General features: G+C 42.4%; 1 protein-coding gene across 1 annotated transcript in view; it reads right to left on the reverse strand.

Moving 5' to 3' along the window:
- LOC125455341 (neuroblast differentiation-associated protein AHNAK-like) overlaps positions 1 to 17,901 on the reverse strand; it is a 99,632-nt gene extending 81,731 nt beyond the window's left edge. Inside the window, exon 1 of the mRNA XM_059649143.1 lies at positions 17,788 to 17,901. The gene's annotated coding sequence lies outside the window, so the exon portion shown is untranslated. The remainder of the gene's footprint in view (positions 1 to 17,787) is intronic.
- Between the last annotated feature and the right edge of the window lie 5,562 nt (positions 17,902 to 23,463).

The following is a 23,463-nucleotide window of genomic DNA, read 5'->3' on the forward strand; positions in this document are numbered from 1 at the left end:
TTACATTTATATCTTGTTTACTAAAATTGCTAATATTCAATTTGTTAAAGTCTTTTTCAGTGATTTAAACAACTCAACACAGTGGCAGCATTATTACACAATTAAAGGCTTCTTCAAGAAGTTTTCACAAAATTATTTTGAGAAGTTTGCTATTGTGCATTTAGTTTTATAATCCAGAGCTGGATGAACTACTGACATAAATCCCATGAGTGAGTCATGGGGGAATAGCCTGCTGTTCCAAGTGGATCATTGAGCAGGCAAACAGAATTCCAAACTAAAAATAACTAACAGTTCATGTGAGTCACATGGTGCAAGCCCAGACTCTAATTCTATAGTACCCTCGTTAGTAAAATGCCTTGGGAATTTCTGCTGCTACATATAAACACAGGAGCATTAGAAACATGCTCAAAATGACAGACATGTTCCTGATATTGACATTACTAATGGTCAGGAATGCTAAATTTCAGCCCATTCTGTCAGAACGGATATTTGCCTTCTGACATTAGCAACTGTGATCTCTGTCATGCATGTTCATGCACTTTCCGTAGCAGATTGCACATAATACCGTGGATCCACTACAGTTTTAAAAGTAATTTTTCAATTGGAAATTTCAGAATTTGCCGTGATCAATGAAAGCTCTGAATGTCGATTATTGTTTAAATTCTATAAGCTGGTGCAGTAAGTGTTCAAATGCTAAGTCTTTTTAATCCAATAAAACATCTTCAAAGGATCAAATATTAAAGAGATGATCATCCACAAAAGTGAGTCTAATTATTTTGTTTTAGTTATTTGTTAGAAAAAGAACAGTTTTTATAGGGAGAAATTCTTCCTGAATTGAATAAATCCACAATTAGGTTAGGAGGGAATTATGTTCATAAATCATCGAGATGCATGAATTATGGGGAATACTCAATTTGTAAATCTACACAGGTTTCTCAGTTAAATATTACATTAACAATTAAATCTAAACTTCTTTATAGAAATATTTTCTCACAAGAAATCACAATTTTAAATTATTTTGCCTTTAACTGACAAGTGGGCTTGTGACACATTGAAAATTGCATCATCATGTCATTTATATGGGAAAGCACAATAAGAAAATTTACACGGAATTGCAAAAGTCATTTGCAGAAATGTCTCCCACTGAAACTGTGCTAAAGAAAGCTATGATAACAAGGTGTGAAGCTGGATGAACACAGCCGGCCAAGCAGCATCACAGGTGCAGGGAAGTTCGGGCCAAGACCCTGCTTCAGAAATGGGGGAGGGGAAGGGGATTCTGAAATAAATAGGAAGTGAGGGGGAGGCGGACAGAAGATGGATAAAGGAGAAGATAGGGTGAGAGGAGGCAGACAGGTCAAAGAGGCGGGGTTAAAGTCAGTGAAGCTGAATGTAGGTGGGGAGTTAGGGAGGGGATAGGTTGGTCCAGGGAGGACGGACAGGTCAAGGAGGCAGGATGAGATTAGTGTGTAGAAGATGGGGGTGGGGCTTGAAGTGGGAGTACAGGTTAGGGAGGTGGGGACTAACTGGGCTGGTTTTGAGATGTGGTTGGGGGAGGGGAGATTTTGAAGCTTGTAAAGTCCACATTGATACCATTGGGCTCCAGGATTCCCAAGCAAAATATGACATGCTGTTCCTGCATCTTTCGGGTGGCGTCATCGTTGCAATTCAGGAGGCCCAGGATGGATATGTTGTCCAAGGAGTTGGGGGAGGGAGTTGAAATGTTTCATGATTGCAAGTTGCAGTTGTTTGTTGCCAACTGAGCGTGGGTGTTCTGCAAAGCGGTCCCCAAGCCTCCGCTTGGTTTCCCCAATGTTGAGGAGGCTGCAACAGGTACAGCGGATACAGTATATCACATTAACAGATGTGCAGGTGAACATCAGTTTGATGTGGAAAGTCTTCTTAGGGCCTGGGATGGGGGTGAGGGGAGCGGTATAAGCACTTGCTTCGGTTGCAGGGAAAAGTGCCAGGGGTGGTGGGGCTGGAGGGGAGTGTGGAGCGGACAAGGGAGTTACAGAGAGAGTGGTCCCTCCGGAAAGCACGGGTGGGGAGAGAAAAATGTCTTTGGTGGTGGGGTCAGATTGTAGATGGCGGAAACATCGGAGGACGATGCATTGGATTTGGAGGTTGGTGAGGTGGTACGTGAGGACGAGGAGAATTCTGTTTTGGTTATTATTGCGGATAGTGCGGGAGACATGGTCAGGGGCTTTTTCGATCACTGTGGAAGGGAAGTTGCAGTTCTTCAAAAAAGAGGACATCTGGGATGTTTGGGAAGCTATGCTGGCTCAGTGGTTAGCACTGCTGCCTCACAGCACCTAGGACTTGGGTTCAATTCCAGTCTCAGGTGACTGTGTGGAGTTTGCATGTTCTCCTTGTGTCTGTGCGGGTTTCCTCTGGGTATTCCAGTTTCCTCCCACAGTCCAAAGATATGTCAGTTAGGTGGATTAGCCAAGGGAACTGTAGGAATGGGGTAGGGGTTTGAGCCAGGGTGTGATGTTCAGAGAGTCAGTGTGGACTTGTTAGACTGAATGGCCACACTATAGGTATTCTATGATTAAAATTACTGCAAGCCATTCCTGATTCTTCTTCAAACCAAAATAAACAATGATTTTAAAACTTCTTCAGGAAGACAATATCATTTATGACCTTGATAATTGAGAAACTGTTTATTATAATTTTTTACTTTGAGCTGTAATTGTTCTGTGCTAACAACAAATTGATCTCAGCTGTTAGAAGAATGGTAGGGATCTGCAGCAAGTTATACAGTTTTGCTGGGCTTCTATAATGATGGGAAGCAGAACTCTATCACTATGTACTTAGAACAATTGTTTTGAAATTTGAAATGTTAGAAACAGATTGACAAAATGGTTTATTTCAGAAGCAGAACCGTGATCTAGCCAATCAACTGGCTCTTATATTGGAGTGTAGCCAGTCAGTTGAAAGTAACTCCTCTAGGTAGTAATACATCTGAAACACACCAATTCAGTCCATATGCTATAGTCTTTACAGTGCTGCATATCAGAGCTAGCTTTGCAATCACGTAAAAGCCCTTTATTTTATAATTGCAGTCTGAAGGTGAAATTTGGATGGTAACTGCTCAGACATCAGAGTTAATGCAGTTAGTTTCCAACATTAGAATTTCATGCTTTAATCATTAGAATTAGGGTTGTATCAGAAATCCAAATTGTCACCATTATGGTGAATAGCAGACCATCTATGAATATTGCCTACATCAGCATTGAGAAACTATTTGATAGTATTTGACACTTGCATAGTATCAAAAATGGGAACTGAAGGATGTGAAGGGACTTCGATAAATTAATTGACTGCACATAACATTTGGTAGTTGAAGAACAAGGTGAAGAAATATGAGACTAATTTACTTTGGATGTATAAGGACAGATCAGAATAACAAAAGCTAGAGAGGGACTTGTATCTGTGAAGGAACAAGGTGATTTTCCTATCAATGTACAGATGTCACTAATACCTACTACATGAATCAGGGGTTTACAAACTATAAACACCCAATGCAGTCACTGAGATAATGTTTCAGTTTGCAAACTTTTTCTCCAAGGGAACAATGGCCTGTAGAGAGGACAGTCCAACTGTGGACTCACTGGATGCTTGCTGCCAAACAATTGTACATTGCGCCCAAAGCATGTTTTAACCTCAGCAAGCACTTCAGTAGTGACTGCTGAGTGGGTCTAAGGTGCTGATGTATGAACTTGGCACAGGCAAGTGTAACATAGTAACTGACCACTTGCAGAGAAAATTGTTGGAGTTTCTGTGACTGAGCCAGGAATGTGAGTGGTGGCTTTTAATGTCGCTGCAACTTTTGTCAAGGCTCCTTACCCTGCAGCAATGCCAACTAGACCAAGAAATGGGTAATAACAGCTGGCTGGGGTGCTGTTGATGTGGAAACACATACTGATTATATCAGGGGAATGATGGGAAGAACTTCACAGAGTTTTCTGCCAAAGAATTTTGAGTACTTGGCTTAAACCTATAGTTTTACAAAGTAATTGAAAAACAGAAATTTCTATTGTTATGTAGTTTTATTATATGTTGGTCTATACTGTGCAAACATTAACGATTAACTACTGAATGTTACTATGTTACTTATAGGCTGGGATATAGTTAATATTCAAGATTTAAATTGGGGTCATGTTGGAAAGTAATTTGGGATAATTAGGTATAAAAATAATTATGTTGGCCATCTAACATTAGTTATTTTCTAAGTGGAGTTGAAATACAAAAGTAAGGGAGTGAAGTTTCAGTTACATAGAACCTTGATCCACCTCAGATAAAATGTTTTCTGTGTGTCGGGGAGAGCAAAAGCAAACTGGGATGACTGCTTTTCAGAATACCTCTGCTCAGTCCGCAAGCATGGCCCCAACCCATCTATTATTATCGCAGGTTTTCTTCCCTATGACTGTGAACTGACCCTTTACACATGTGTGATCTGTAAACTCCTTCACCCTCTGACTTTCCGCTGATCTTCCTTACTGTTTCATTTGCTCCATGCCGCCTTTTCAACAGCATATAACCAATCACTTTTCCACCAACCTTCAGTTCTGGAGAAACATTAACTCTGTTTCTCTCTCTACAGGTGCCACCAGACCTGCTGAGTTTCGCTGGCACTTGGTCAGACTCAATTAGGAGTACTTTGTTCAATTTTGGACAACTCAAGGAAAATATATCGGCCTTTGAGACATGGGAGCACTTATTAGGATGTAAATGTCTAAGTTGTCAGGACAGGTTGTGCAAAATTGGTTTGCATTTCCTTTTTGTTTAGATTCCCTACAGAGTGGAAACAGGCCCTTCGGCCCAACAAGTCCACACCGTCCCTTGAAGCATCCCACCCAGACCCATCTCCCATATAACCCACTCACCCCTGAACACTACGGGCAATTTAGCATAGCCAATCCACCTAGCCTGCACATCTTTGGACTGTAGGCCGAAACTGGAGCACCCGGAGGAAACTCACGCAGACACAGGGAGAATTTGCAAACTCCACACAGACAGTCACCCGAGGCTGGAATCGAACCCGGGTCCCTGGAGCTGTGAGGCTGCAGTGCTAACCACTGATCCACCGTGCCGCCCTTGAGTTTAGACAATTAAAGGGTAATCAAATTAAGGTGTTTACAATAATAAAGACTAATGATTTGCACTGGGGGAGGAATCCAGAACAAGAGGTTCTTATAATTGGGCAAGCTAGTGACATCAGGAAGCTTCTTTTAGACAAAGAGAAGTAGAAATCTGGAACTAGCTCCCTCAAAAGGCAATGGATTCCCAGTCAGTTAAATGATTTAAGATTAATTTCAATAGACTGAGGAGGTGAGGTATCAAGTGAAAAAAGAAAGACAAATAAACTTGAGATAAAACTATTTGCTCCATGGCTAATCCCTCTTCATATGTTTTTATGACACCAATATCATGGAACTAATTAAGAGTTTTTTAAATCATACTTTCATATAGAAGTAAATATATAGTAAATATGTTAACATTAAATTTACAGTTGTTTTGTAAGTGAATAAACTATTTGTCGGATCAGGTGTTTTGCAATCATCATTTTCATTACGAAAGTGAATAACTGAGGGGAAAATATATGTACAGTGACATGACAATAGATCAAAGTACCATCGACAATGTTACCTTTAACTCTGAAAGAGGAGTTTACTGAAGCCAAAAATAATGAGTGCAACTATCCGTTCGGTCACTATTTTGTAAATTCCTGTGTGGGACCCAAGGAATATCATACTTTTGGAGTGTCAGGGAAAACTTCACACAGAGGAAGGAATATAAGAGGAAGAGATAACAATGGGGCTAACTAACTTTCCCTGTCTCTGCAGAGAACCACCTGTTTCAACACAAGTGTGTGTATTTTAGTGACCTGATGTCCTAGTTTGTACCAGTGTGTCGTGAGAGTCACAGCTCTGTGCTCAGCTATTTAAACAACAAACACTGCAGATAAAAAGAGAAAAGCATCTGTCTCACTCTGAGTGCTGTCAGTCAGTCAGCGCCAAAATGCTTCAGGGTACAACAGTTTCCATCTAAAAAAGTAAAGAATCTCAAAACCAACTGTTTAGCGACCAACATCAACACTACAGGTGACATCCTCTGCAACAGCCCTAATGTTCAATGATATACTCTTCACTAAAAAATCAGAGACTGCAACCGGTAGCCTTTTATTTTTAGGATTCACTGCTTATTTATAATCTGAGTGTTGCTATTTATTCTCACATTTAGTAATTAGTAAACCCACACTTTTTGTTAACTCAAGGAAGTCTGATTAAATTGATTTCATTTAGGAACATAAGTTCATTTGCATCTCAAAGAAAGGTAAGGGAACGGAATCTTTTAAAATTAATCCTTGTTGTGACCAATGGAGGGGAGTGGGTGAATATCCAAGGAGAGTAAACTCGCCGTTCCTCACCTGGACCTTGTTTGTTTTAGGAATACCATCTGAAACCTAAACGTTTGACTGGTTGTACCATCAGTTAAATAAAGAACACACCAGCTAATTTTAATATTTATACATGTCAAAAATGAGGCAAACTCAGCATTTTTTACACAGTTCAAAGATTCTCATATTGCACAGAACTGCAAAAACGAGATTAGACTTGAACACTACTGAATGATGCCCATACGTACTAGCTCAAAATGGCCATAAGCCAAGTATATATTTTTGGTGTAAAAACACGTAATTAATTATTCACCAGCTTTATTTCTTTCTGTGTTAACACAAGACAGGTATAAAAGCTTACAACTGCGCAAGACCATAAGATGGAAGAGCAGAAGTAAACCATTCAGCCCATTGAGTCTGTTCTGCCATTCAGTGAGATCATGGCTGATCTAATAATACTCAACCTTATTTTGCTGTTGTTTCCCCATAAACCATTGATTCCCTTCCTGACTAAAAATATATCCATCTCAGCCTTGAATATACTTACTGACTCAGCTTTTACAGTCCCCTGTGGCAAAGAATTCCACAGATGTAGTAACCCCAATTATTTGCCCTCCTCAGCATATGTCCCACCATCTCTAGTGGGGAGAAAATTCCATCCTAAATGCTCTTATCAGGTCTCTTTCTCCTACTGGGTTAACATAGCTACCATTCCCCTTGCACTACAGAAAGAGAGGAAAATAGAACAGAGGCAGGAAAGAAAACAGCAACAAAAACAAAATCGCTGGAGAAGCCCAACAGGACTGGCAGCATCTGTGAAGGAAAAAAACCGAGTTAATGTTTCATGTCCAGTGATGCTTCCTCAGAGAGCAAAAAGCTCACAGCGGGAGGGGGGATAGTAAAAGTTCTCTGTAAGGGTTCTTATCCACCTTAAATTCCGGGGCATTTCTTTTATTTTCAGCAACTGCGCTTTACAAAGGAGGTGCCCACAGAGTTCTGGCTCTCACAACCCTGCAGCCTCAGAACAGAACCCAGTATTGCATTTGTGTGTGTCAGGATTCCTCCAAGCTGGAGCAGGTAGCTTTTCTAAGCCCCAGTCTGCTGCTCTGTGCCTGGAGAAGGGAGTTCATTGTGTTCTCTCTGACCAGAGGGAAGCAGGTGTAATGTGTACATGCTTTGACAGGACAGTGCTATTCACAATGAAGCGGGGTGTCACCAATAGCATGCTGAATGGGGGTGATGAATGAACAGTGCTGTTCAACCACACCCAACATCTTGTTGATAACTGCTCATTATCCTAACAGCAAATCTTGTGTTTTCACTTTTCATCAGTCTACTCATTATTTCCTTAGCATTAAAGCAAAACAGGAGCTGACTACTGGGCAGCAAAGCCAACTGTTTAACATCTGGCTCATGACTCCAGAACAAAAACTCAACAACATGGGGACCCAACAGCATACAATGTGGGCCACACACAGCATCATATAGACCTCAGGAGAGCTGAAGCAATGTCTTTGCTTTCTGAATCTCTGTGAAAGACCCCTTTAAAACTTGTTGGATCAGGCTCCCTGATTCATTATGATCTGCTGTATCTTTTGCTACCTACTATGAGCGAACAGCCCTTGCCAACCCAAATAAACCCAACAAATCAGAAAGCAAGTGGAAAAAGAAGAGCAGCAGGAGGAGGAGGAGGAACTGGAGACAAGGAGAGGGCAAGCCCTTTTCTGGCTCGGCATTTTTGTGATCACTCCATTCAACTATGGTTCCACTGATCCCAAATCCTCACAGAATAAATATCCCAAATTTTATCATCCATCCGTTGTAGGCTATCGGAATCTCTTCTTGGCCACAATATTAAAATAAAAGCCATCATAGTGCAACAATTCCAACTTTATCTGACAAAACCTGCTATTCCACTGCAAACATTAACCAACACCCTTCTCGTCCCCTTAGTCCCTGTCTTCTGATGACTTTGCCCATCCCAGTGCTCCCACAATTTTACTCCAGTGGCTGATGGCATGACTGTTGGAAAACCATTCATTTTCAGTAACAGAGACTGCAGACGGCCCTACAGAGCACTATCGAGGCCTAGACCTCCTTGTTGTTAGCTATACATTCACAGCATTACTAGCAACAGTCTAGCTGGGCAGGTTGCATGACACGCAACAACAAAGATGGAAGCAGAGTGGCAGTGATGGGAGGATGAAGGCTGCATTCCTAAGATTAAACAAGATTGTGATCCATGTTATCAGTGTCTCACCCCCAGGGCTTGTCTCAGCAATTACCATAGAATGTCTACAGTGTGGAAGCAGGCCCATCAGCCCAAGAGTCCACAGCTGCTCTCTGAAGACCCAGCCCATTCCCTGTAAGCCTGCATTTCCCATGGCTAACCCATTTAGTCTGCACAATCCTGAACACCGTGGGTAATTCAGCATGGCCAATCCTTCTAACCTGCTCAACTTTGGACTGTGGGAGGAAACTGGAGCACCTGGAGGAAACCCACACAGACACAGGAAGAATGAACAAACTCCACCCAGACAGTTGCCCGAGGGTGGAATCAAACCCAGGTCTTTGGTACTCTGAGGCAGCGGTGCTAACCGCTAATCACCATGCTGTGATCCTTGTAATTTGTTGAAGCACTGATTGCAGGACTGTTCTGAAAGCCTGTCTGAGCAGTAGTATCCACATCCACAATGGCAACAGTCTCAGCCAACATAACAACAAGCCACAACTTCATAACATCAGTCTTTGCTACTACTGCCGCAGCCAATATTGAGTGATTTCTGTCCATGCTGTGTTGAGTGCCGCAACATCACTCATACCTCGTCAGCTTCTCCAGGCATTCTCAAAGAGTTGGCCACCATTTCCATGTTGAAGGGGATGGGCTCTGTGCCAATCTGCCGCAGTTTGGAGCAGGACTTAGCCATGCTCCTTGGCAGTGATGTAGGGTTCTCTAGAGGGCTGCCAATGTGGTATGATCCCTTCATTCTCAATAGAGTCTACCTGCCGATGGTGCCAGCCTCAGTCATGGTCACTGCAAAGACAGCCAGTCCTGCATGGTCTCCATGTTGATGAAGATATGCGGCTGTGCTTGTCTCCTGTGGTGAGCTGCTGCTGCATTTGACTATGGCCCATGAAAGTGTATTTGTATAATGTGCCTGTTTTGGCTGAATAGCGGGCAGTGTACACAAATTAGGAGATGTGAGTGTGAATCTTGTGACAGTTCTAAATGTGTGAGTGTGAGGTGAGACAATGAAGAGGAGAAATGAATTGTGCTTCATAAAGATTGGTGTTCAGTGAGTGAAGGGTATATAAGTTAATGGAGCTGTGTGTGAGGTCCGTGGTTCCTTTGGAAAGAAATGACATGTGTACATTATTCACTGCCTTCTATCACTTGTGTGAGGTACTAGAACTTTTTAGAACATAGAACATAGAATGTTCTATTTTCTAAAAACTTCCAGTGGCTCTTTTTGTAGCTCTCCATCCAAGTCCAAGGAGCTACATCAGTGTCTGAATTGGATGTCTGGCCCACGGTCTTCCCAGTATGTGTCTGGAGGGAGTAGATCTCTTTATCTTCCCGTCCACTGTTATACAATTCAGTTGGTACCTGAAAAGATTACCTGACACCACAACATAATCTCTGTCCATCATATAAATGACATTCCTGAGAAAAGCTAATGAAAGTTGTGTCGTGCTATATCAGTGTTCCATAAGGAGATAACAAAGTGTGAGGCTGGATGAACACAGCAGGCCAAGCAGCATCTCAGGAGCACAAAAGCTGACGTTTCGGGCCTAGACCCTTCATCAGTGAGGGGGATGGGGTGAGGGTTCTGGAATAAGTAGGGAGAGGGGGAGGCGGATCGAAGATGGAGAGAAAAGAAGATAGGTGGAGAGGAGAGTATAGGTAGGGAGGTAGGGCAGGGATAGGTCAGTCTGGGGAAGATGAACAGGTCAAGGAGGCGGGATGAGGTGGTAGGTAGGAAATGGAGGTGTGGCTTGAGGTGGCAGGAAGGGATGGTTGAGAGGAAGAACAGGTCAGGGAAGTGGAGACAGGCTGGGCTGGTTTTAGGATGCAGTGGGGGGAGGGGACGAGCTGGGCTGGTTGTGTGATGCAGTCGGGGGAGGGGAAGAACTGGGCTGGTTTTGGGATGAAGTGGGGGAAGGGGAGATTTTGAAGCTTGTGAAGTCCACATTGATACCATTGGGCTGCAGGGTTCCCAAGCGGAATATGAGTTGCTGTTCTTGCAACCTTCAGGTGGCATCATTGTGGCACTGCAGGAGGACCATGACGGACATGTCATCTGAGGAATGGGAGGGGGAGTTAAAATGGTTCGCGACTGAGAGGTGCAGTTGTTTATTGCAAGCCGAGTGGAGGTGTTCTGCAAAGCGGTCCACAAGCCTCCGCTTGGTTTCCTCAATGTAGAGGAAGCCACACCGGGTACAGTGGAGACAGTATACCACATTGGCAGATGTGCAGGTGAACATCTGCTTAATGTGGAAGGTCATCTTGGGGCCTGGCATGGGGGTGAGGGAGGAGGTGTGGGGACAAGTGTAGCATTTCCTGTGGTTGCAGGAGAAGGTGCCAGGTGTGGTGGGGTTGGAGGGGAGTGTGGAGCGGACAAGGGAGTCGCAGAGAGAGTGGTCTCTCCGGAAGGCAGACAAGGGTGGGGATGGAAAAGTGTCTTGGGTGGTGGAGTCGGATTGTAGATGGCGGAAGTGTCAGAGGATGAGATTAGATTTGGTAATTTAAAGCAGGGTGAGGAGAAACCTAGTACTAAATATGCTGCTGAATGGCCACAGGCTTCAATAGAGGGCATACATTATGTATGCTAGCAGAAGTGCATTCTGGCTACAATACATACTGGAACTAGTTAAAGAAAAGTTAATGAGCACATGGATGGGTTGAAACGGCACAGCAAGCCTGTAGCATGCTACTAATTTCTCTGTTGCTGCACCAGCTTTCACTGCAGGAGGTGGATCTTGTGTCTGTTGATCTCTGCTGGAACCATCTGGGGTGTGTTTGGTGGATTCACCATCACACTCCTCCTTGTTGGTATTGGTCTAAGCCAATGATACTGTGTGAGCCACACCGCCGCTGTATCTGCTCCCAGGATGAGGCATTCTACTCCCGCACATCCCAGAGGTCCACGCTCTTCAAGGACCGCAATTTTCCCCCCACAGTGATCGAGAACGCCCTTGACCGTGCCTCCTGCATTTCCCGCAACACATCCCTCACACCCCGCCCCCGCCACAACTGCCCCAAGAGGATCCCCCTTGTTCTCACATACCACCCCACCAACCTCCGGATACAACGCATCATCCTCCGACACTTCCGCCTTCTACAATCCAACCCCACCACCCAAGACATTTTTCCACCCCCACCCTTGTCTGCCTTCCGGAGAGACCACTCTCTCCGTGACTCCCTTGTCTGCTCCACACTCCCCTCCAACCCCACCACACCCGGCACCTTCCCCTGCAACCGCAGGAAGTGCTACACTTGCCCCCACACCTCCTCCCTTACCCCCATCCCAGGCCCCAAGATGACCTTCCACATTAAGCAGATGTTCACCTGCACATCTGCCAATGTGGTATACTGTCTCCATTGTACCCGGTGTGGCTTCCTCTACATTGGGGAAACCAAGCGGAGGCTTGGGGACTGCTTTGCAGAACACCTCCGCTCGGTTTGCAATAAACAACTGCACCTCCCAGTCGCGAACCATTTTAACTCCCCCTCCCATTCCTCAGACGACATGTCCGTCATGGTCTTCCTGCAGTGCCACAATGATGCCACCTGAAGGTTGCAAGAACAGCAACACATCGCTTGGGAACCCTGCAGCCCAATGGTATCAATGTGGACTTCACAAGCTTCAAAATCTCCGCTTCCCCCGCTGCATCCCAAAACCAGCCCAGCCTGTCTCCGCTTCCCTAACCTGTTCTTCCTCTCACCCATACCTTCCTCCCACCTCAAGCTGCACCTCCATTTCCTACCTACTACCTCATCCCACCTCCTTGACCTGTCCGTCTTCCCTGGACTGATCTATCCCCTCCCTACCTCCCCACCTATACTCTCCTCTCCACCTATCTTCTTTTCTCTCCATCTTCGGTCCGCCTCCCCCTTTCCCCCTCTTTATTCCAGTTCCCTCTCCCCATCCCCCTCTCTGATGAAGGGTCTAGGCCGGAAATGTCAGCTTTTGTGCTCCTGAGATGCTGCTTGGCCTGCTGTGTTCATCCAGCTCCACACTTTGTTATCTTGGATTCTCCAGCATCTGCAGTTCCCATTTTCACTCCATAAGCAGAGTGTTTTTAGAGCACTGTGCTTGTTTGCCAATAATCTTTGAGAATGTTTTTGTGGACCTTTTTTATTGTTTCATAGGTTATGGGCATTTTTTGCCGGTTACATTAATCCATAAAGTTTTCTTGAACTGCTGCAATCCATTTGGTGTTGGTAGACTCACAAAACCACTGGGGAGGGAATTCCAGGATTTGATCCAGTGACAGTGAAGGAATAATGATTTATTTCCAAATGTTCTCAAAAACCTTGATATATTTCCAAGTCAGGATGGTGAGTAGTTTTGCAGGGACCTTCCAGGTGATTGTGTTCCCATGTATCTGCTACCCTTTCCCTTTTCAATGGAAGAGGTTGTGTGTTTGGAATGTGCCTTTTGTGAATTTCTGCAATGCATCTTGCAGATGCAACATACTGCTGTTAATGATCATAAGCACTGGAGGGAGTCAATGTTTGTGGATGTGGTGCTATCAAACTGTCTGCTTTCACCTGGATGGTATCAAGCTTCATGAGTCTTGTTGGAGCTGCACACATCCAAGCAAGTGGGGAGTATTCTATCACACTCCTGACTTGTGCCTTGATGAATTATGAGCACACTCTTTGCTAATCCTGATGTCTTGCAATAAAACGGATTAAATAGAATGAGCAATTAAGTATTATGTAATAAACCTACCTACACTTCATCAGGACTGAGTTAGTCTTCTGCCTAAGACACTGTGTAGGCACCTTTGCTCACACAGTATCATTGGCTTAGACCAATACCAACAAGGAGGAGTGTGATGGTGAATCCACCAAACACACCCCAGATGGTTCCAGCAGAGATCAACAGACATAAGATCCACCTCCTGCAGTGAAAGCTGGTGCAGCAACAGAGAAATTAGTAGCATGCTACAGGCTTGCTGTGCCGTTTCAAGCCATCCATGTGCTCATTAACGTTTCTTTAACTGGTTCCAACATGTATTGCAGCCAGAATGCACTTCACCTGTTAGCCATACATAATGTACGCCCTCTATTGAAGCCTGTGGTCATTCAGCAGTGTCTTTAGTACTAGGTTTCTCCTCACCCTGCTTTAAATTACCAAGCAGTTCAAAGTTTGTGTGCTGCCTGATTTATTACAGATGGGCCTAGGTTAATCAAACAGCACCATCTCTGCACCCAATTACTGGCCATACCCAATCTTCCTCCCACTCCGATATTTGTATGACAGATTTCACCTCAGCACAATGTCTCGAAGTGGTTTATATTCAAGTAAAGACTTTTAAAGTAAAATCATCACTGTAGCATTGGCCAACAACACACATCCACTACAAAAGGAATTTGAAATACCTCATAAAAGGGACTCATTAGCCCAAGCATGCAGTTTAGGTATTATTCACACATCTGGGTTCTATTATACTGTAAAGCTCAAGATGTCAAAAATCAGAAGCGGTGTGGAATCCCAGAAATGATATCATAACTCCCATGCTTTCTTGCCAGGGCTGCTATCTTTATTGGTCAGAACAGCAGTAAACATTTCAAGAGAAGCCCAGGTTTTGTTCTGTTCACCGTATATGACCTTAGCAGTTTGATGCTAAATCTCAGTTTACTTCTCACTTAAAACCAATGAAAAGAGGAAAAGAATGTACCTAATTGATGTCAAATGAATTTAAGGAACTATCACTCAGATTAATTACTTACTTTAAACCTCTCTTTACAAAACATCCTCATTACTATAAAAAGGCATTTAGAACAGAACATATTTCAGAGCAAAACCGAAAACAACCCTGCTTATTTCAAGAAGAGTGAAGTAACCCTGGAGATTTAACAGTCAAACAAACAATGCATAGTGGTCAATGCCAAGATCACTTTTTGGCAACAGGTTCTAAGTGCTCTAGCACAAAACATTGTAAATAAAAATTACAGTGAAGCATTCACTGCTTCCTGAGTTCTAAATCTTAATTTCCTATTAATGGCTGAGAGAGTCCACAAAATGCTGGTGTGTGCACATGACTGAAATGTTATAGCTGCACAGTGAAATAGGATCCAACATTTTAATTAGCCTAAAAGAAATAGCAATCAGACGTAAGATGCCTTTGCCCTTGTATGTTATTTGGTAAATTATGTTGAGTCCACTGAATGATCATGAATAAATTGGTATGGATGAACATGTTTACTCTAATAAGTAAAACAAAGCACTTAAAAATGCTCTTGAAAACACATCTTTTTATGGCAGTGTTGAAACATGTTATGTCTGCATGAACCAGGAAGCTCAAATATGTTAAGTTTTGTCAGCAAGAAAGTATTATTGTCAAATTACATTGAATGCATAAAATTTATTTCACATTCAAACAATTCATTCGTCATTGTGTGTGAAGGATATGAACCTCATATAATCAAATACTATGGCAAAGATAGTACATGCCTATCTATCTATTATTAAAGCAATACCTAAGATGATATATTTAACAATCCACTGATGAACTCTGAAATTAAACATTTTGTACAAACATTGGTTCAGGCATGTTTTCTTAATCTGGTTAGTCTGTAGAGCATCATCAACAACAATGGTAGCAAAATGCTGCCTTTCAGTCATTTTAAATGTAATTCATTGCCCAAGGTGCTTCACAGGAGCATATTCAAGAGGGATTTGATAAGGCATTTAAGGTTTGATAAGGGATTGATTTGAGGGAGCAGCTTAAAGGATGAGAGAGACCTGAAGGTGCTGAGATATTCATGGATAACAAAGTGTGCAGCTGGATGAACACAGCAGGCCAAGCAGCATCTTAGGAGCACAAAAGCTGACATTTCAGGCCTAGACCCTTCATCAGAAAAGGGGGATGGAGAGAGGGTTCTGAAATAAATAGGGAGAGAGGGGGAGGCAGATCAAAGATGGACAGAGGACAAGATAGGTGGAGAGGAGACAGGCAGGTCAAAGAGGCGGGAATGGATCCAGTAAAGGTGAGTGTAGGTGGGGTGGTAGGGAGAGGATAGGTCAGTCCAGGAAGGACAGACAGGTCAAGGGGGCAGGGTGAGGTTAGGAGGTAGGAAATGGAGGTGCGGCTTGAGGTGAGAGGAGGAGATAGATGATAGGAAGAACAGGTCGGGGAGGTGGGGACAAGCTGGGCTGGTTTGGGGCTGCATATGGATGTTGTTTCAAAGCTTGGGGCCAACTGAACACAGCTGAATTAGGGTTTCACAGAAGGCCAGAGGTACAAGTGAACAGCATTCCTAAAGGTGTGCAAAACACTAGGGAGATTATAAAAGCCCAGATAACAGAGATTTGAACTTGAGCATGGGTCTTAAAGTGGAATTGATGGGAATCATGTGGGTCAGCATGCACAAAAGTAACGGTGGGACAGACTTGGTAATGATCTGGATATGGACAGCCAGGTTTAGAATGAGTTTCAAGACGGCGGGAGGCCTGCCAAGAAAATATTGGAATAATTAATTCTGCAAATAATAAAAGTATAGATTTGGGAGTCAGCTGCAGACAAGCTGAGAAATGGAAACGGACAAAGTTATAAAATGCAAAGCAGGTAGATTTTGTGATGCATAATACATGGATTTGGAAACACAGCTCAGAATAAATTAAGATACTGAGGTTATGAACAGCCGAGTTCAGTTTGAGAGCATGACCAGGGAGGAGCTGGTGATGAAGGAACTGAGTTTGTGGTGGGGACCGAAATCAATGACTATGGACTTCCCAAAGTTCATTCAGAGGAAATTCATTTTCATCCAAGTCTGAAAATTAGAGAAACAAGCTGACAGCACAGAAGCAGTGGAAAGACAGATATGTAAAATAATGTAAACTAATGTTTTGATTGGAATTCGCAGGTAAATGTTACCTTGCTAAATGTTTGCAGGAAAATAACATGAAGCATGTGGCTTACATTTTACTCTATGCTACTGCTCAGAAGCTAATATTCTGAGTGTGTTGAGCAGTTGCTTACTTTCAGTGGTAGTTCGAAGAATAAATACTGCAGCAGTGTATCTAACAAGTTTCAAGCACTCTGTTACTGCACGTACTGTGCACCAAATAGTTAATGTAGTTGTTCAGTAATCACATTCTTTCTGGTACTTCCCAAAACTAAACTCTGTTCAACTTTAAGATATTCTATTTAATGTAAACTCCTAACTAATTATGTGCAACATATATATCCATATTATCATACATATCAAATATGCTTTATTAAATGCTCCAGAGAATAGTTTACCAGAGATATATAACTCTGAAGTTGATCTCAATTCAGGCAGTGTAGTGTTAAACTTTATTCTGGCTCACTTGTTAATCAATTAACACTTAGGTGCTTACATTTTCAGTCCAAAGATACACAACATCTTGACATTATTGTTTGACCTTATTGATGTTTAATTTCTGTATGAATTTTAATCAAGATAAATAGTATAGTGCAAATGAAGTGGGAGTTTATGTCCCTATTAAATTCTGTGTTGAACAGGAGTCATTGCTTTCTGTGTTCAATGACACGCATATTTTGTATTGTTTGGGGGTAATCTGGAACTTAAATGGTATTTTTCTACCTGCTACTAATTTAGCAAAAAATATTGTATGTCTATCAATCAAAAATAAAATTAAAGTAAATATACATTTTCATGGAAATCAAACTATTAATGGTAGGATTTCCACTAGTCAGAAATTGTGACCTTGTGTGTTTCAAACACAGCACGGTAATTAAAACCACAGTGGGCATGCCTGAAGTTCTTGCCCTTCAGATATGCAGTTGCATGAACTTCTCCTTTACAACTATCATGACCAAACACCGTTTTGCTATTTCTCTGCTGCTACATCCCTTGTTTATGAGTCAAGTTTCCTTGGCTAAAGTACAAAATAACCAGGAGCGATATTTTAATCCTGTACATATCTTAATAAGTACCAGACCAACATTCTCAATTATGTTGCTGGAGTACTAATAAACAAACTCAAAAAGATTGTTACACTTAAGTTTAACTACAAATGCCTTACTGGAAGTATACAGTGTTGCTTTCACAGCATAGAGTCTTACAAAATAGCAAGCAATCAGCGATTAAGATTTTCAGTTTGAGATACTCAGACTCTTTACTGCAGATTACCATTAGGGATAAGGGCAATCCTAAAACTTACCGGAAGCTCTTGTTAAGTTCTAAACCAGGGAATCTTAAGAATTTGTAGAAACTAGCCTTGAAGTGGACGAGCCCTGAACGCCAGCCTGCCTGCTGCTTTCAACCAGTGTGTGAGTGGCAACTGAGGAGAGATTTGTCGAACTAGTTTAGTCTATGTAAGGATTGAGGGGGCGGTCCATCAGAGTCAAATTTGACTGGGTCTCTACTGATCTAGCTGCCTAACCAAAACTAAAACTGTGTCGTCAAGGCTAATATCCTTTGAAATTGAAACCCACAGTTTTAAAGCAACAACTGGATTGCTGCATTTAGACCAAGGCTGAGCAATCAGGGACCCCTTTATTCTCAGTTTAGTCACAATGGTTTAAGAATAACGCAAAATTCTTGACATATTGTTTATAACGAGGTATTACACAGTAAATGTTTCTCCTCCCAGAACAATAATAATTTGCATTTATATATAATGTAGGAAAATGACCACAGACTTCACAAGAGCAGTATTCCTTAAAGTGGGATGGCCTAATATGAGTGTCTTTCAGAGAATGAGATTTTAGAAGGGCTAACTTGAAGATCGTTTACTGAGGTATGTTTTATGAAGGATGTTAATGAAGGAAAGTTAGAGTACTGAGTCAAAGAGGTTTAAGTCAGACTCATTTCTGCAATAGGATGGAATAGAATATAACCCTAATAGAAACAGAGGGCAGAGGAGGTGAGAAGTACTGACATGAAGGAACAGGGATTCATTCAGGATTCTAGTGGAGGTTAGTAATGTCCCAAAGTCTAGAAATAGTAGAGGAGGAATGAGAGTGAAACCAGGGGGCAAAGGGTAGTAAGGATCAGTCAGCAAGAGGACAGTGAAAGGTAAACTTATCAGCAAAGGTTGAATAGACTGGGACTCTCCTCTACAAAAGACAAGGCTGAGGAGTGAGCAACCAGCAGTCTTCTCTTTGACAATTATGAAGCATATTTGGTAATACATGCACTCATAATTGTGTACAGGCACACAGACGCACGGACATACAAACAAGCACACACACATTCACACACACACACACACACACACACACACACACACACACACACACACACACACACACAGATGCGCGCGCGCGCGCGTTACATTCTAGACTGGCATCAGTGCAGATACTGGGAAGCATCCTTCATAAATGTAGAGGAAATGTTTCCACTCATGAAAGAACCCAAAACTATAAGTTTCTATAAATATAATGGTTCCTACAAATTTAATAAGAAATTCAAGCAAGAAACTTCTTCATCTGGAGAATTTCGAACATGCAATTTAATGCGCAGAGTAATTGAATTGAATAGCACAGATAAACATAAGGGAAAGGAAAAGAGCTACATTGAGATAGAAAGCAGAAAAAGGCTGTGCTGATTCGATAAGATGAAGTTGAATGACAGGAGGCTTGTGCTGAGCATAACACAAGATTCAACCACATGGCCCAATGCCTCTGGTTGTAAGTTCTATACAATTCTATAGAAATTTATAAGGTCAGTGCAGATTTGAGGGCTGGTGCAAGGAACAGCTCTAGTGAAGTGAGGAGAACACAAGATTGGGTCGTAGTTCGAAGACATGACTCCAGTGTGGTGACAATGTGTCATGATCTCATGATAACATGTGACAGGGGGTGGGGCAAAAGAAAGCAGCAAAAAGTCAACCACATAAACAAATCAGCAGCATTTTTCTTCTTATTGAATACTCAAAGCAATAAGTTCTATACAAGTATAAACTTGTGTAATGTTACAGATTTCTCCTATTTTGTAAAAGTCAACTGTAAACTATTCAATATGACTTTAATACTCCAATGCTTTCTTCTTACTACTTTATTTCATTAATCTTCTAATAGAAAGAAAGGCAAACAACTGTTTTGAAATTTCCACAGAAATAAAAATTCACATTCAATAAAAATGATAGAATGAATAATCCTGATCCAGACCCATTCCAATAGACACAATGCATATATTCCTTCAGAAACTATTTAATCTATTTTTAAATGCTGACTTGGTCTTTGGGCTGAACCTTCCCATATTTTGGAAAAGTGTCGGTTGTGATGAGTTTCATGGAGGGTTTCTCTCTATGGATACTAATAAGATTTTTGTGCAATCATTCCAAACTCATCTCATTCACTGCCTACCACACCCCTATAACATTCCTCTCATCTGTTACTAATGCAATTCTCCCCCTTGCCATATCTGAAGCTACACATCACTGCCAGGATATGCTGACAACCCTGGCACTGGCACCACATATAAAAGGCCATTGTGCACTCAGTCAAGTATCGGCAGTCCAGAGCTGCCTGCAAGTTTCCCCACGCTTGGCAGACAAGGGGAAATTGGTAACTAAATTTGCAGACCGGAACCTGAAGGTCTTGGTGGATGGGATTGTGTGGGCAGAGGACCTCAGAAACAAGGAGAAATTTTCTAAAATAACAATCAAAATGCTCATGACAGGTGCAGGTATGCTGGATATTCATCTCCTTACTGCCGACAAGGGGAGCGTCTAGGTTCTGGCGGGTGAGGACTGAAACCCTTCAGGTGGAGATGCTGAAATCTCTATGTCCCAGCAACCAAATAAAAAGTATTGATCACTGTTGCACTACCCTCCCATTTCCAGCACTGTGCATGTAATGTTCCTGTGCCACAAATTCTACCTACTGGTCGTGACACTCTGTCTTTAGTTTCCTATTGGTCCTGATGGGATTTTCATGATGTCCAATGTCAAGAGAGCTGTCCTCTTCCACCTCTGAGAGTATGAGAGCATGAGAGCCAAAAAGGAAAGCCTGGCAGGACTGTAACCTGCACCAGCTCAGACCCTGACCCCCTCAGTGGATATGTTTTTTAGATTAGGATCAGGAGCACTTGTTGGTGAGCACTTCACTGCTATGTCTCCACAGCTGGTCAAAGCAGAAATGTCCCAGGTCCCTAGCACTTGGAAGACTGCAGGTAGCCAAGCATCTGCTCATCCCCAGGCGGGAATAGATCTCATGGGGTTGGTCATTTGTGATTCCATTAAAATGAACAAATGGACACAGGAGCACCTGCAGGATATGCACAGAGACATGCACTAGTTATTGTTGCCAACAACCAATAGCAAGGTAACATGGGGCCAATTGACTTTGACCTCACTCCAGGTGGACCTTCCTCACAACCAGACATGACAGTGGCAGCAAGCACCCAGCCCGAAGAGGACCCCCACAAAGATAAACCAGACATCTCCTCTCAGGGCACTCCAGGTGTCCAGGCCATTCTACCTCATCCTGCCTGCTGCCCTCAGCCTGTGGGAAGTCAGGCCAACAAGACTGCATCTGCCTCTGGACAGGACACACAGCAAGTCTAAGCCCTGTAGACAGAAGCATCCCCAGAGCTGCCGAACCAAACCTCCAAGGTTGCACTACTGGGGAGGATCTCTCCACACCAGCTGAGAAACCCAGAAACGCACTGACGCATAGCGAGAAGGAAAGAAATAAGAGGACTTTGTGAGGGCAAATTGGTAGCAAAGGTAACATATCCACATTCTTAAACATATGTTCTCTTCTCACCTTCATCAGAATGGGAGATTGTCTGTCTGCCTACAACTGTAACACTGAAAGTACAGAATCAACCTATCAGTAGTGCTAAATGATGTGGCATGATTTAAGCTGTGGACAGATCCTGCACCACATGCAGGCAATGGGTTAATCATCAGTTGCTGCTACTTTGGCCACTATCACCAATCTTTCCGGCTACTAGGATTCTGTCACAGGCATTAGTGGGATTCAGTTGTTATCCTGTGGTCAGGAGAGTTTCGGGCAAAGGTTTAGACTTCCCATAGTAGATAAGGTTCACAAAGCATACAGTGTTGGCAGGGGCATGTTTTAGCTTCAGTGTATGGGCAGCTGTGAGACAGTGTTGTTCTTTAAATTACCTCACATCACTCTAATTTGAAAGCCCTTCTCTCACAGAATGCTGCCCAGAACCCCATGTGTGGTTTGAAGCCATTTTTGTCTCCATTGTGCACTTGTTATTTATAACATGATGAAAGGTAACAGGGGTCATTCCTTAAACAATGAATCTCAGGTCCCGCCTCCCTGTCTCGGTGATGTCTCAAACATAATAATCCCTTTCTTGGTGATCCACCCCATCAATTCCATAGGCTTTGCATTTCCCCAAGTTTGCAACTAACCCATCCACCTCAGCCTTTGTCTGCCTCCTTTACCCTCTAGCCCCAGGCACAATGTGCCAGGTCTCCTAATCATCAGTTGCTGCTACTTTGGCCACTATCACCAATCTTTCCGGCTAGGAAAGCCAGGAGCAGTGTTAAATCAGAAGAGGGAGACAGCTGGTAAAATATGCTTATATGGGATGGAAGTGTTCCCTGTGCTCCCCAATCTGGCCTTATGGAAACCCCTGATTTTAATTGCTCCACTATTAAGTTATGTATCGTATTACTCCCTTTGTGGGTCAAAGTAAAATTTGTTCGATAACATTTCCGCACCCTATGCCATTTTATGACATTAAAGTGCTGCATAAATTTAAGTTGTTGTTATGGATGCATGCATAAAGTTACAATGCTGTTGGAGTCCTGTGGCACCAAAGAGTTGTAATACTATACAACACTCCTCACTGTATTTTGTAACAAAATATATGTGAAAACAAATAAATCAAACCAAATCAAATAACCATCATGTCTTTCCCATATCAGGATGCAGTACAGTACAATTAAATATCTCATATATTTTAATCTATTAGTGTGATTTTAACATCTCTGAATGATGGGGAAGTAACACCATTGGTTTTGAAAGCAGATAAAAATTCCACCAGATCCCAACCGTAAGAGCTTGACACAGCCTTAGTTACTGCACTTCCCTTTTTGTCAATATTCTTCTCCAGTTGTTGGCTGCCTTCGTCATCTGCATCTGTCAGTCAAATTTCAGAGACAGCCAACCAGCCTCCGAAAGAGTTAAAATCTGCCTGGCCCCTGACAAACAATCTACAGTTCCCCCACAAAGGTTAAAATTCGCACCGATGTATCAGCAAGTAATAATAGTTACATTGTACACTCGGTCAAACCTGGCAAAATAGTTCCATCTATTAACCTAAATTTCAACTCCTCAGTTTTTAAAACAACCTGTTTTACAAAAAATAAATTGCACCAGTGTTTAGGTACAAATCCTTAATAAGAACAGGACTAGACTGCTCAGTCTTTCAAGACCACACTTCCATTAAGTGAGATCATAGCTATGTACAATTCTCCTACACAATCCTCTATGTCATGCAAAACACTTAAGAGAGAAAATCCCCAAAGCAAAATACAGACTTTGGAGAGTCAAATTTGCAAACAGTGGAATGAATGCTGGGTTAAATTTGAACTGCTGTTTGTCAGTGTACTGGAACTGAATATTCATGGGCTGTCTGGCAAACTATCTCCATAATCTCAATGGGCTCCTGGATTGGTATTTCAAGAATTAAACCACCACCCAATCAAAGCAATTTACAGCACCTGTCACAACCATAGGATTGTCCCAAAGTGTCTTATGGCCAAAAAAGACCTGTTTGAACATATTTTATCACATACATCAGAATGTACATCTATATGCCTTTGGCCCTATGTTGATTAATATTCTGACATTTCTAATAGCAGGTATAAAATTCATTTGGCATAATTTGAGTTTAACTAGTCTGA

The sequence above is a fragment of the Stegostoma tigrinum genome, chromosome 10 (assembly GCF_030684315.1).
Source record: "Stegostoma tigrinum isolate sSteTig4 chromosome 10, sSteTig4.hap1, whole genome shotgun sequence".
Classification (NCBI taxonomy): domain Eukaryota; kingdom Metazoa; phylum Chordata; class Chondrichthyes; order Orectolobiformes; family Stegostomatidae; genus Stegostoma; species Stegostoma tigrinum.